Below are 12,951 nucleotides of genomic sequence, written 5' to 3'. Positions count from 1 at the left end.
TTAGAATGTACAAGAAACTTGCGTGAATGAGTTATTGTCCCAACTCTGATATATCGATGTGAATTACATGTTTATATTGGTCAGGATTGTGGAGAAATACAGGCAATTGGGATAGATAGCAGCCATATTGAAGTGATGTGATAATAACGTGTGATTTGATGAAATCATTAAAAAGAAGTAAAGATTAAAGTCGTTTGAAGAAAGTGAGGTAGATGGTATGACGGACATAAAGATATACATCTGCAGTTTGGAGTACAAGGAGACCACAAAGGAATGGGCAGATGTGATCACGGAATTAGTTAGGGCCACAGATATATTGGTGATGATGCTAGAGGAATGATTTGCGATAAGATGCCATGGAATCTTGTTTTGCATGAGTGGGGCGTGAATGCCATGTAATCGTGCAGTTTATGATTGAGGTTGTGAATGCCGTGGGATCGTGTTGTACATGAGTGGGGGCGTGAATGTGGATGTTGGTACGTAAAGTTCAACACACTTATCATGGGGTGAAGACATATACATGTGATTGAGAAGCTGTATGTACATGATCCGCCACCATGGATATGGAAGCAGTGACAATAATGATAGAACAAACCAAAAATCTTTCCGTCCGACATACAAGACTGGGTGCCATGAGGAATGGCTGTTGACTGAACCAAAAATGTGATTCATACCTGGAATGTCCAGGTAGCACTGGAAATTTGACGTGTAATCCTGAGGATAATTGGGAGATGTGAAGGTTCTCATATCTCCGCTGGAAATCGAGTGGGTGCCGCAAATGAGTGGCATCTCCTGAGCTGAACCTGGCGGTGGTGGTGATGATGTTAGAGGGACATGCGAAAGACAGATAACAGGAGACCTGATGGTCCATAGCTAGCTTATCTACTGGAGGACAGTACATGGGAAGGACAGATAACATACCTGATGGTCCTTGAAGAGGTTATTTACTGGAGGACAGCACATAGGAGGGACAGATAACATGAGACCTGATGGTCCATAGTTAGCTTATCTACTGGAGGACAGTACATGGGAAGGAGAGATAACAGGAGACCTGATGATCCATAGATATCTTATCTACTGGAGGACAGTACATGGGAAGGACACATAACATACTTCATGGTCCTTGAAGAGGTTATTTACTAGACAGCATATGGGAGAGACAAATAACATGAGACCTGAAGGTGCATGAAGAGATTATCTGCTGGAGGACAGCACATGGGAAGGAGAGATAACAGGAGACCTGATGGTCCATGAAGAATTTATTTTTGGATTTAAATACATACGAAGGACAGCAGATAACAGATGACCTGTTGGAGCAAAGGAGTTTTATCCCTTATTCCTAAATTATTTAGATGGAAATAGTAAAACTGAAAATGTTGGTAACTATTACGGTAGGAATGGTGGAGGCAAACGATGGTAATGGTAGGGACAATAGTGCAAGATGGTGATGGTAACAATGATAATTGTGGTAGTGATGAAAGTAGATGTTGAGATAGTAATGGTAATGGTAATATGATGGTGGTGTTGGCGATGGTAATGGTTGTCTGATGATAGTGAAGGTGATGGTGGTGTGATAGTGGTGGTAATGGTAATATGATGGTAATGGTTATCGTGATGATGGTGAGGGCGTTGGTGGTGATAGTGTTGGTGATGGCATTGTTATGATGGTGTTGGCGATGGTGATGGTTGTTGTGGTGATGGTGAATGTGATGATGGGATGATGGTGGGAATGGTATACTAATAGTGGTTGTGATAATGGTAATGGTGACGGTAATGATGATGATAAAGGTGAAGGTAGTGATGATGATAATGACGACGGTAGTGATGATAATAATGACGGTAGTGATGATAATGGCGAAGGTAGTGATGATGATAATGATGATGGTAGTGATGATTATAATGGTGACGGTATTAATGATAATAATGACGGTAGTGATGATGATAATGGTGAAGGTAGTGATGATGATAATGGTGACGGTAGTGATGATAATATTGACGGTAGTAGATGATAATGGTGACGGTAGTGATGATTATAGTGACGGTAGTGACGATAATGGTGACGGTAGTGATGATAATATGGACGGTAGTGATGATGATGATGGTGACGGTAGTGATGATTATAGTGGCGGTAGTGATGATAATGGTGACCGTAGTGTATGTTATAAAAAGGTTTGAGCCAAAGACCGTCTCCTGTGGTTCATCACTCGTTGAGTTAAGCCAGTGGAAGACTCCGCTATTTATCAATACACGTTCCTTTCTGTCGGTGAGCCACTCGCTAATCCATGCACATAGTTCGTTCCCGAGTCTATGTAATCCTAATGTACACTGTACTTTCTCGTGTAGTAATTTTTTGAATCATTTTTCAAACGCAAAGTGTCCGATGATACTTTTGAGTCCCATCTGCCATGTATAACTGAAAAACTTTGACACACTTGTCAAACAAGATGTATTGTTGTGGATGCCATATTGGTTATCTGATATTATTTCGTGATCTTCGACAAATTCAACAATTTTGTTTTTGTTATTTTGATCATTGTATCTAGAACTGAAGTGAGGCTAATTAGGCGGCAATTCAGAGCATATTACTAATTCTTTTCTTATATATAGGGGCAATATTCAATTCTATTTCTTTAGGTATTATTCCATTAGTAACATGTTAGATATTTTCCTATCGGGAAATATCAATCTTTGTCTGAGCTCCCTCAATTATCTTGGATCTGGGTTATCAAGGTCTGTTGATTTGTTTGGTTTGGGTCTTATTGGTCACCACGATGGGGGACGGGGAGGGGGGAATGTTAATGAACTGTGAAAGGGGACGACTGCGGGAAAATGTTTCATGAATTATTTTATTTTTACTCGTTCGCCGTCTCTCACGCGAGAGAGGTAGGGCCAGAAACTGAACTGCCTTATTTGTTCACATTTTTTATCATGTATAATGTACCGAAGCCAGAGCCCCTCATACATAGCTAAACCCCATACACCATTCTCTGCTACCTTGTATCGCCCCTTGTATACCATATCACCCCAATTCTCTTTATCCGAGGCACGCCTCTCACTCTCCTGAATACTTAGGCCCGGTAACTAATAACATCTTTCACTCTGTCATTCCATTTCATTTTGGGTCTACATCTCCTGCTTGCTTCTTCCACTTCTGATATGTATATGCACTTAGTCTCTCTACTCTCGCTCTCTATCCCCATATGTCCAAACCATTTCGGCATACCTGCAGCTCCCCTTCATTCTTATCTTGCCACCACACCTCCTTCTTACATTATCATTACTCACACGATCAACACTTCTCATGCCATATATTGTCCTCAGGAATTGCATTTCCAACACGCGTACCTTCAACCCATCTGCATTTAGTGCCCCGGAGACGGACCCTTATATCGTCGGTTTTAGAATGCCATCATATATTCCCAGTTTTGCCACCTTAGACAGTGATCTCTCCTACGTATTCCTTAGTGCACTTAAGACCTTTGCCCCCTCACTCATCCTACATTTCACCTTTGCTCCTATAGTTCCAGTCAAGTCCAGTCCCATGTGTCTAAAGCACTTCCTCCAGGTTTTTCCACTGGAATTCCCACTCAAACCAAGCTGTCCCCTAAACTCTGACACCAGCTTCTGCACTCTCTCACTTGAGTCTGCCATCAAAGCCATGTCATCTGCTGACAGCAAATGACTTACCTCCTAGACCTCCAGCCCTACACCAAGCATCCAGTAGACGCTCTCTTATCTCCAAGACCCTGGCAGTTAACTTATCCATGATCATATGAAATAGCCATGATGACATCATGCACCTTAGAAATACACCCACTTAACTCGTAACCATTCATCATCCTTCCTTTCTACTCAAACACACGCCTTAGACTTCCCATAAATCTCCTAACTGCATCTAGCAGCTTTCCTCGTACATTTTCCAGGTTAAATATCCGTCAACCTTTCGCGCTCTTTTTTCAGATCCATAATTCCACATAGGAATTTTCAAAGCAAACATCATGGTCCATACATCATGTATTACTTCTGAGGCCACATTGCTCGTCCCCAGTCTGATGCTCTGTGCATGCCACCATCCCCTTTATCACTAATCTCACATACAACTTACTAGATATATTCAATACAAAGTCTGAAATATGAACATTTATTTTCACCCTCTTGTTTTTTGCAATGGCAATTTCCAGATAGTTTGCTAATCATCAGGCACCAAATTTGGGCCAAACAAACAATGGAAATCCTGACCAACCAATCATTAACACTGTCATCCCTTCCTTGAGAAATTCAATTGTAATCCCATCCACTCCACTTACTTTCCTGCACTTCATCTTATGCAAGGCTTTTACGACTTCTTTTCTTTTCAACAAAACATTCACCATGACTCTCTGTCTCTCTTCATACCTCCTCGTCCCATACATCCTACAACTGCCATCCTAACATGAAAAACATTCAACGGTCCTTCAAAATATTCCATGCATCTCTTATTTACTCCTTTGTTGCCACTATCCAATCTGCTCCCTTCACCCTTGCCTTTATTTGTTCTCTTGTTTTTTTCACATGGTAGAGAAAATGCTGACTAGCACCAAATGTAAGGACTCCATTCACCCATGAGGATAATCAAGAAGGTGTTTCAAGATAAAAGCAGGAAAAGTGTTTCTTGTTATGTAGGAGGGTAAAAGTAAGGGAAACTGTTCCATGAAATGTGAGAGAGGATAAGCAGAAGGGTACATCATGAAGGGTGGGAGGAGAGAGTTCATAATTGTCCCATTTACTTTATATTCCACACTGTTTCTTTCCGCCTCTTAATTTCCCTGTCCCCATGCAACTTTGGGTGAATTCCATTAATCTAGCAAGACGCTTATGATTTCATTTCTCGCTGTTCTTGTGATGCTACATGTAGCATTTGATACATGATAATGCACGTTGTATTCATATGTTATATTCATTGTAAGATATTGTGTGCATAATAAGTGAAGACTGATGTCTTGATGTGAGAAATAACAGGCAACATATTCAGAAAAATATGGGGAATGATTTAAGAGTAGAATCACCTGTGAGTTGTTGAATTGATCAAGATAAATATGTACATTAAATAGCCAGGTATGGTAACTCACATGTGTTTCTGGTTGCATCCTTGGCTCCTGAGAATCTCTTGATGTCTTCTGGTATCATGGGGGTGACGTACCTGCCCCCTTCTAACTTGATGTCCTCTGGTATCATGGGGGTGACGTACTCCTGCTGTGCAGACATATCGTTGTAAAGGGGGTCGGAAGGGCCCAGGTTGAAGTAGAATTCATCACCTTCAGGAAAGAGAGGGAAGGCGACGCTATCCTCTGCCGCCGCCCAAGACGCAGCCACAACGGCCACCACCGCCAGCAGGAGACGCTTGACCATAATGCTCTCACTTTACGGTCACGCTGAGCACACCAACAACACCAACACCTTTATATAAATCCATTATAACTATTTTCATACATATCTATAATACATATATACAAATTTTTTTTATCATACTTTGTCGCTGTCTCCCGAGTTAGCAAGGTAGCGCAAGAAAACAGACGGAAGAATGGCCCAACCCACCCACATACACATGAATATACATAAAAGCCCACACACGCACATATACATACCTATACATTTCAACGTATACATACATATACATACACAGACACATACATATGTACATATATACATACACTCCCGCCGCCACCCAGCCACACATGAAATGGCATCCCCCTTCCCTCCGCGTGCGAGCGAGGTAGCGCTAGGAAAAGACAACAAAGGAAGAGACAACAAAGGCTACCTTCGTTCAAAATCAGTCTAGCTGTCACGTGTAATGAACCGAAACGACAGCTCCCTTTCCACATCCAGGCCCCACAAAACTTTACATGGTTTACCCCAGACACTTCACATGCCCTGGTTCAATCCACTGACAGCAAGTCGACCCCGGTATATCACGTAGTTCCAATTCACTCTAATCCTTGCACACCTTTCACCCTGCATCATGTTTAGGCCCCGATCGCTCATAATCTTTTTCACTTCATCCTCCCACCTCTCATTTGATCTCTCACATCTCCTCGTTCACTCCTCCTCTGACACATATATCCTCTTTGTAAAGATTTCCTCATTCATTCACTCCATGCGACCAAATCATTCCACTACACCCTCTTCTGCTCTCTCAACCACACTCTGTTCATTACCACACATCTCTCTTACCCTTTCATTACTTACGCAATCAAACCACATCACACCACATATTGTCCTCAAACATCTCATTTCCAACAAATCCACCCTTCTCCACACAACCCTATCTATAGCGCACGCCTCGCAACTACATAACATTGTTCGAACCACCAGTCCTTCAAACATACCCAATTTTGCATTCCGAGATAATGTTCTCGCCTTCCACACATTTTTTAACGCTCCCAGAACTTTCGCCCCCTCCCCAACCCTGTGAATCACTTACGTTTAAATGATTCCATCCGCTGCCAAATCCACTCCAAGATATCTAAAACACTTCACTTCCCCCAGTTATTCTGCTTTCAAACTTGCCTCCCAATTGACTTGTCCCTCAACCCTACTGTACCTAATAAACTTGCTCTTATTCACATTTACTCTCAGTTTTCATCTTTCACACATTACCATACTCAGTCACCAGCTTCTGCAGTTTCTCACCCGAATCAGCCACCAGCGCTGTATCATCAGCGAACAACAACTGACTCAGTTCCCAAGCCCTCTCACCACAACAGACTGCATAGTTCTCCCTGTCTCCAAAGCTCTTGCATTCACCTTCCTAACAACCCCATCCATAAACAAATTAAACAACCATGGAAACATCACGCATCCCTACCGCAAACCGACATTCACTGAGAACCAATCACTTTCCTCTCTTCCTACTCGTACACATGCCTTATACCTTCGATAAAAACTTTTCACTGCCTCTAGCAACTTTCCTCCCACACCATACATTCTTAATACCTTCCAGAGGGCATCTCTATCAACTTCATCATATGCCTTCTCCATATCCATAAATGCTACATACAAATCCATTTGTTTTTCTAAGTAATTTTCACATACATTCTTTAAAACAAACACCTGATGCACACATCCTCTACCACTTTTGAAACCACACTGCTCTTCCCCAATCTGATGCTCTGTACATGCCTTCACCCTCTTAGTCAATACCCTCCCATATAATTTCCCAGGAATACGCAACAGACTTATACCTCTGTAATTTCAACACTCACCTTTATCCCCTTTGCCTTTGTACAATGGCAGTATGCATGCATTCCGCCAATCCTCAGGCACTTCACCATGAGCCATACATACTTTAAATATCCTTAACAACCAGGCAACAACGCAGTCACCCACTTTTTTAATAAATTCCTCAGCAATACTATCCAAACCCGCCGCTTTGCCGGCTTTCATCTTCCGCAAAGCTGTAACTACCTCTTTTCGGTTTACCAAATCATTCTCCCTAACCCATTCACTTGGCACACCACCTCGAACAAAACACGCTATATCTGCCACTCTATCATCTAACACATTCAGCAAACCTTCAAAATGGTCACTCCATCTCCTTCTCACAACACCACTACTTGTTATTACCTCCCCATTAGCACCTTCACCGATGTTCCCATTTACTCCCTTGTCTTACGCACTTTATTTACCTCGTTCCAAAACATCTTTTTATTCTCCGTAAAATTTATTGATACTCTCTCACCCTAACTCTCATTTGCACCTTTCTCTTGACCTCCTGCCTCTTTCTTTTATACATCTGCCAGTCATTTGCACTATTTCCCATGCAAAAGTCGTCCAAATGCCTCTCTCTTCTCTTTCACTAATAATATATATATATATATATATATATATATATATATATATATATATATATATATATATATATATATATATATATATATATATATATATTTATTTTGCTTTGTCGCTGTCTCCCGCGTTAGCAAATTAGCGCAAGGAAACAGACGAAAGAATGGCCCAACCCGCCCACATACACATGTATATACATACATGTTCACACACGCACAATATCCATACCTATACATCTCAATGTACACATATATATACACACACAGACATATACATATATACACATGTACATAATTCCTACTTTCTGCCCTTATTTGTTCCCATCGCCACCTCGCCACTCATGGAATAACAACCCCCTCCCCCCTCATGTGTGCGAGGTAGCGCTAGGAAAGACACCAAAGGCCCCATTCGTTCACACTCAGTCTCTAGCTGTCATGTAATAATGCACCGAAACCACAGCTCCCTTTCCACATCCAGGCCCCACACAAATTTGCATGGTTTACTCCAGACGCTTCACATGCCCTGGTTCAAACCATTGACAGCACGTCGACCCCGGTATACCGCATCGTACCAATTCACTATATTCCTTGCACGCCTTTCACCCTCCTGCATATTCAGGCCCCGATCACTCAAAATCTTTTTCACTCCATCTTTCCACCTCCAATTTGGTCTCCCACTTTTCCTCGTTCCCTCCACCTCTGACACATATATCCTCTTGGTCAATCTTTCCCCACTCATTCTCTCCATGTGACCAAACCATTTCAAAACACCCTCTTCTGCTCTCTCAACCACACACTTTTTATTTCCACACATCTCTCTCACCCTTACATTACTTACTCGATCAAACCACCTCACACCACATATTGTCCTCAAACATCTCATTTCCAGCACATCCACCCTCCTGCGCACCACTCTATCCATAGCCCACGCCTTGCAACCATACAACATTGTTGAAACACTATTCCTTCAAACATACCCATTTTTGCTTTCCGAGATAATGTTCTCGACTTCCAAACATTCTTCAAGTATCCCAGAATTTTTGCCCCCTCCCCCCACCCTATGATTCACTTCCGCTTCCATGGTTCCATCCGCTGCCAGATCCACTCCCAGATATCTAAAACACTTCACTTCCTCCAGCTTTTCCCCATTCAAACTTACCTCCCAATTGACTTGACCCTCAACCCTACTGTACCTAATAACCTTCCTCTTATTCACATTTACTCTTAACTTTCCACTTTCACACACTTTACCAAACTCAGTCACCAGCTTCTGCAGTTTCTTACATGAATCAGCCACCAGCGCTGTATCATCAGCGAACAACAACTGACTCACTTCCCAAGCTCTCTCATCCACAACAGACTTCATACTTGCCACTCTTTCCAAAACTCTTGCATTCACCTCCCTAACAACCCCATCCATAAACAAATTAAACAACCATGGAGACATCACACACCCCCTGCCGCAAACCTACATTCACTGAGAACTAATCACTTTCCTCTCTTCCTACACGTACACATGCCTTACATCCTCGATCAAAACTTTTCACTGCTTCTAACAACGTTCCTCCCACACCATATATTCTTAAAACCTTCCACAGAGCATCTCTATCAACTCTATCATATGCCTTCTCCAGATCTATAAATGCTACATACAAATCCATTTCTTTTTCTGAGTATTTCTCACATACATTCTTCAAAGCAAACACCTGATCCACACATCCTCTACCACTTCTGAAGCCACACTGCTCTTCCCCAATCTGATGCTCTGTACATGCCTTCACCCTCTCAATCAATACCTTCCCATATAATTTACCAGGAATACTCAACAAACTTATACCTCTGTAATTTGAGCACTCACTCTTATCCCCTTTGCCTTTGTGCAATGGCACTATGCAAGCATTCCGCCAATCCTCAGGCACCTCACCATGAATCATACATATATTAAATAACTTTACCAACCAGTCAACAGTACAGTCACCCCCTTTTTTGATAAATTCCACTGCAGTACCATCCAAACCTGCTGCCTGGCCGGCTTTCATCTTCCGTAAAGCTTTTACTACCTCTTCTCTATTTACCAAATCATTTTCCCTAACCCTCTCACTTTGCACACCACCTCGACCAAAACACCCTATATATATATATATATATATATATATATATATATATATATATATATATATATATATATATATATATATATCCCTGGGGATAGGGGAGAAAGAATACTTCCCACGTATTCCCTGCGTGTCGTAGAAGGCGACTAAAAGGAGAGGGAGCGGGGGGCTGGAAATCCTACCTTCTTGTTATTTTTTTTAATTTTCCAAAAGAAGGAAAAGAGAAAGGGGCCAGGTGAGGATATTCACTCAGAGGCCCAGTCCTCTGTTCTTAACGCTACCTTGCTAACGCGTGAAATGGCGAATAGTTTGAAATATATATATATATGTATATATATATATATATTTCTTTCTTTCTTTTAAACTATTCGCCATTTCCCGTGTTAGCGAGGTAGCGTTAAGAACAGAGGACTGGGCCTTTTTTGGAATATCCTCACCTGGCCCCCTCTGTTCCTTCTTTTGGAAAATGAAAAAAAAACGAGAGGGGAGGATTTCCAGCCCCCCGCTCCCTAATATATATATATATATATATATATATATATATATATATGTATATATATATATATATATATATATATATATATATATATATATATATATATATATATATATATGTAAATATATATATATATATATATATATATATATATATATATATATATATATATATATATATATATATATATATATATATATTCATACTATTCGCCATTTCCCGCGATAGCGAGGTAGCGTTAAGAACAGAGGACTGGGCCTTTGAGGGAATATCCTCACCTGGCCCTCTTCTCTGTTCCTTCTTTTGGAAAATTAAAAAAAAAAACGAGAGGGGAGGATTTCCAGCCCCCGCTCCCTTCCCTTTTAGTCACCTTATACGACACGCAGGGAATACGTGGGAAGTATTCTTTCTCCCCTATCCCCAGGAAAAAAAAAAAAAATATATATATATATATATATATATATATATATATATATATATATATATATATATATATATATATATATATATATATATATATATATATATATATATTGGAAAGGATCACAGTTTTGCGCGTGATCAAGATATACCTATGTATACATTGAGATGTATGGGTATTTATATGTGCTGTGTGTGGACGTGTATGTATATACATGTGTATATGGGTGGGTTGGGCCATTCTTTCGTCTGTTTCCTTGCGCTAACTCGCTAACGCGGGAGACAGCGACAAAGCAAAATAAATAAAGATAAATGATATATATATATATATATATATATACATATATATATATATATATATATATATATATATATATATATATTATCCCTGGGGATAGGGGAGAAAGAATACTTCCCACGTATACCCTGCGTGTCGTAGAAGGCGACTAAATATATATATATATATATATATATATATATATATATATATATATATATATATATATATATATATATATATATATATATATATATATATATATATATATATATATATATATATATATATATATATATATATATATATATATATATATATTGATCACAATAACCCATGATCATCTTTATGAAGGAGAGATCGCAACACAGTAGGAGTTCATGTAATCTTATGACACACGCCTTCTGTACATGCAACGCTATGTGTTTCATAGAGACAATCCCCCTCATCAGATGGAATTATTTTCTTTTTTTCTTTTAAATCCTAATACCAACACAAAGTTTTCGTCTCGCCACTCCCATTCTCGACTACACATTGTCCTGACAGTTAAAGGGAAAGTGGTCAAGGGGCGTTGTGTGGGGTGTTTGGTCTGGGTAACAAGATGTGTTCGACTATCTTTCTTATGTTATCGTTTCTTGATCATTCTTTCATAATGTTGCTGTTGACAATAGGATGTGCTTTAAAGTTATCTGTGGACAAATTACTGTTCTTAGTAGTAGCAATTAAGAGACAGATTCAGTAACGTTCCATGTAGCATAACTATAATCAGAATACGGATAGAGTGTGACGCTGTTAAGCGATCGCAATTTTGTGGTCATCTTGCGTCCTGACTGACGGTGCCAAAGATTTGACGTCGTAAACACTCCTATTTTTCGAATAATATGGCCTACTTTTAATACAGGTCTTACTGATGGCGTCATTGTACTGGAAAGCAACATTAAGAACACTGTTTTTTTAATACCTGTCTTACATTTGCTAGGTTAGGAGAACAGGTCAACACCAAACATTTAGATCTATCATCCTTCCTCATTTCTTTACTAAATGGATAAAATGTTTTCCTAGCTTTCCAATCACCTTTATTCACAAACCACTTATGATAACATAACTGCCTAAAGATACGTTTTATATGACTTATGTGAAGGATGAGTGGAAATAGAGAACGTTATCTCGGAGAGCAAAAATGCGTATGTTTGAAGGAATAGTAGTTCAAACAATATCATATGGTTGCGAGGCAAGGGCTTTAGATAAGGCTATGCGGGGAATGTATTGGAATTTAAATATGTGAGGACAATATGTGGCGTGAGGTGGTTTGATCGAGTTGTAACTTTCCCTATGCTTCCTCTAGAACATCAGTTTATATCGAGTCAAAATGCTACGTAGAACGCTATACCGTAGTGAACCATAATGTCCGTCGTAACGGCAGAAAACTGACCTGTATTTGCCTGTGTTTATAAGAGAGTAAGTGAGTAGCTTAGCAGCAACAGCAGCAGGACTAGTCGTTCCTCCAGTGGTCACCAGGGAAATGGTGATAGGTGAGGTTCTGACCTCCGGTCTTATAGAGATGCGGCTTGTCTATCCATATGGCGGGGGACGGACGTGACAGGGAAAGGGGCTGGTGATGTGTGCAGGTGTCCCCAGCACGTATTACCGCTGGGTCCGTATCTATTATGATTTACATTTTATGAAAGAAACTTCGACTTACAGGTTTCATAAATTAGGGGGGACTCATGGAGAGGTACCATTAAAAATGTACCATACCGAAAAAGGCGTGAAAAGGATGAAATATCAAAATTCCATTACCGTCGCCCAATCCCGTAAGCA

General features: G+C 40.2%; 1 protein-coding gene across 2 annotated transcripts in view; it reads right to left on the bottom strand.

Moving 5' to 3' along the window:
* LOC139765245 (brachyurin-like) overlaps positions 1 to 12,689 on the bottom strand; it is a 43,032-nt gene extending 30,343 nt beyond the window's left edge. Inside the window, exons 1-3 of one of the 2 annotated variants that reach the window (XM_071692582.1) lie at positions 12,563 to 12,689; positions 5,109 to 5,411; positions 675 to 803 (exon numbers count right to left, since the gene is read on the bottom strand). The gene's annotated coding sequence lies outside the window, so the exon portion shown is untranslated. Of the gene's footprint in view, positions 1 to 674; positions 804 to 5,108; positions 5,437 to 12,562 lie in introns of both variants that reach the window. The other variant, XM_071692581.1, reaches the window with a different exon arrangement.
* Positions 12,690 to 12,951: the final 262 nt, after the last annotated feature.

The sequence above is a fragment of the Panulirus ornatus genome, chromosome 53, assembly GCF_036320965.1.
Source record: "Panulirus ornatus isolate Po-2019 chromosome 53, ASM3632096v1, whole genome shotgun sequence".
Lineage (NCBI taxonomy): Eukaryota > Metazoa > Arthropoda > Malacostraca > Decapoda > Palinuridae > Panulirus > Panulirus ornatus.
This window is presented reverse-complemented; position numbering and strand designations above follow the sequence as displayed.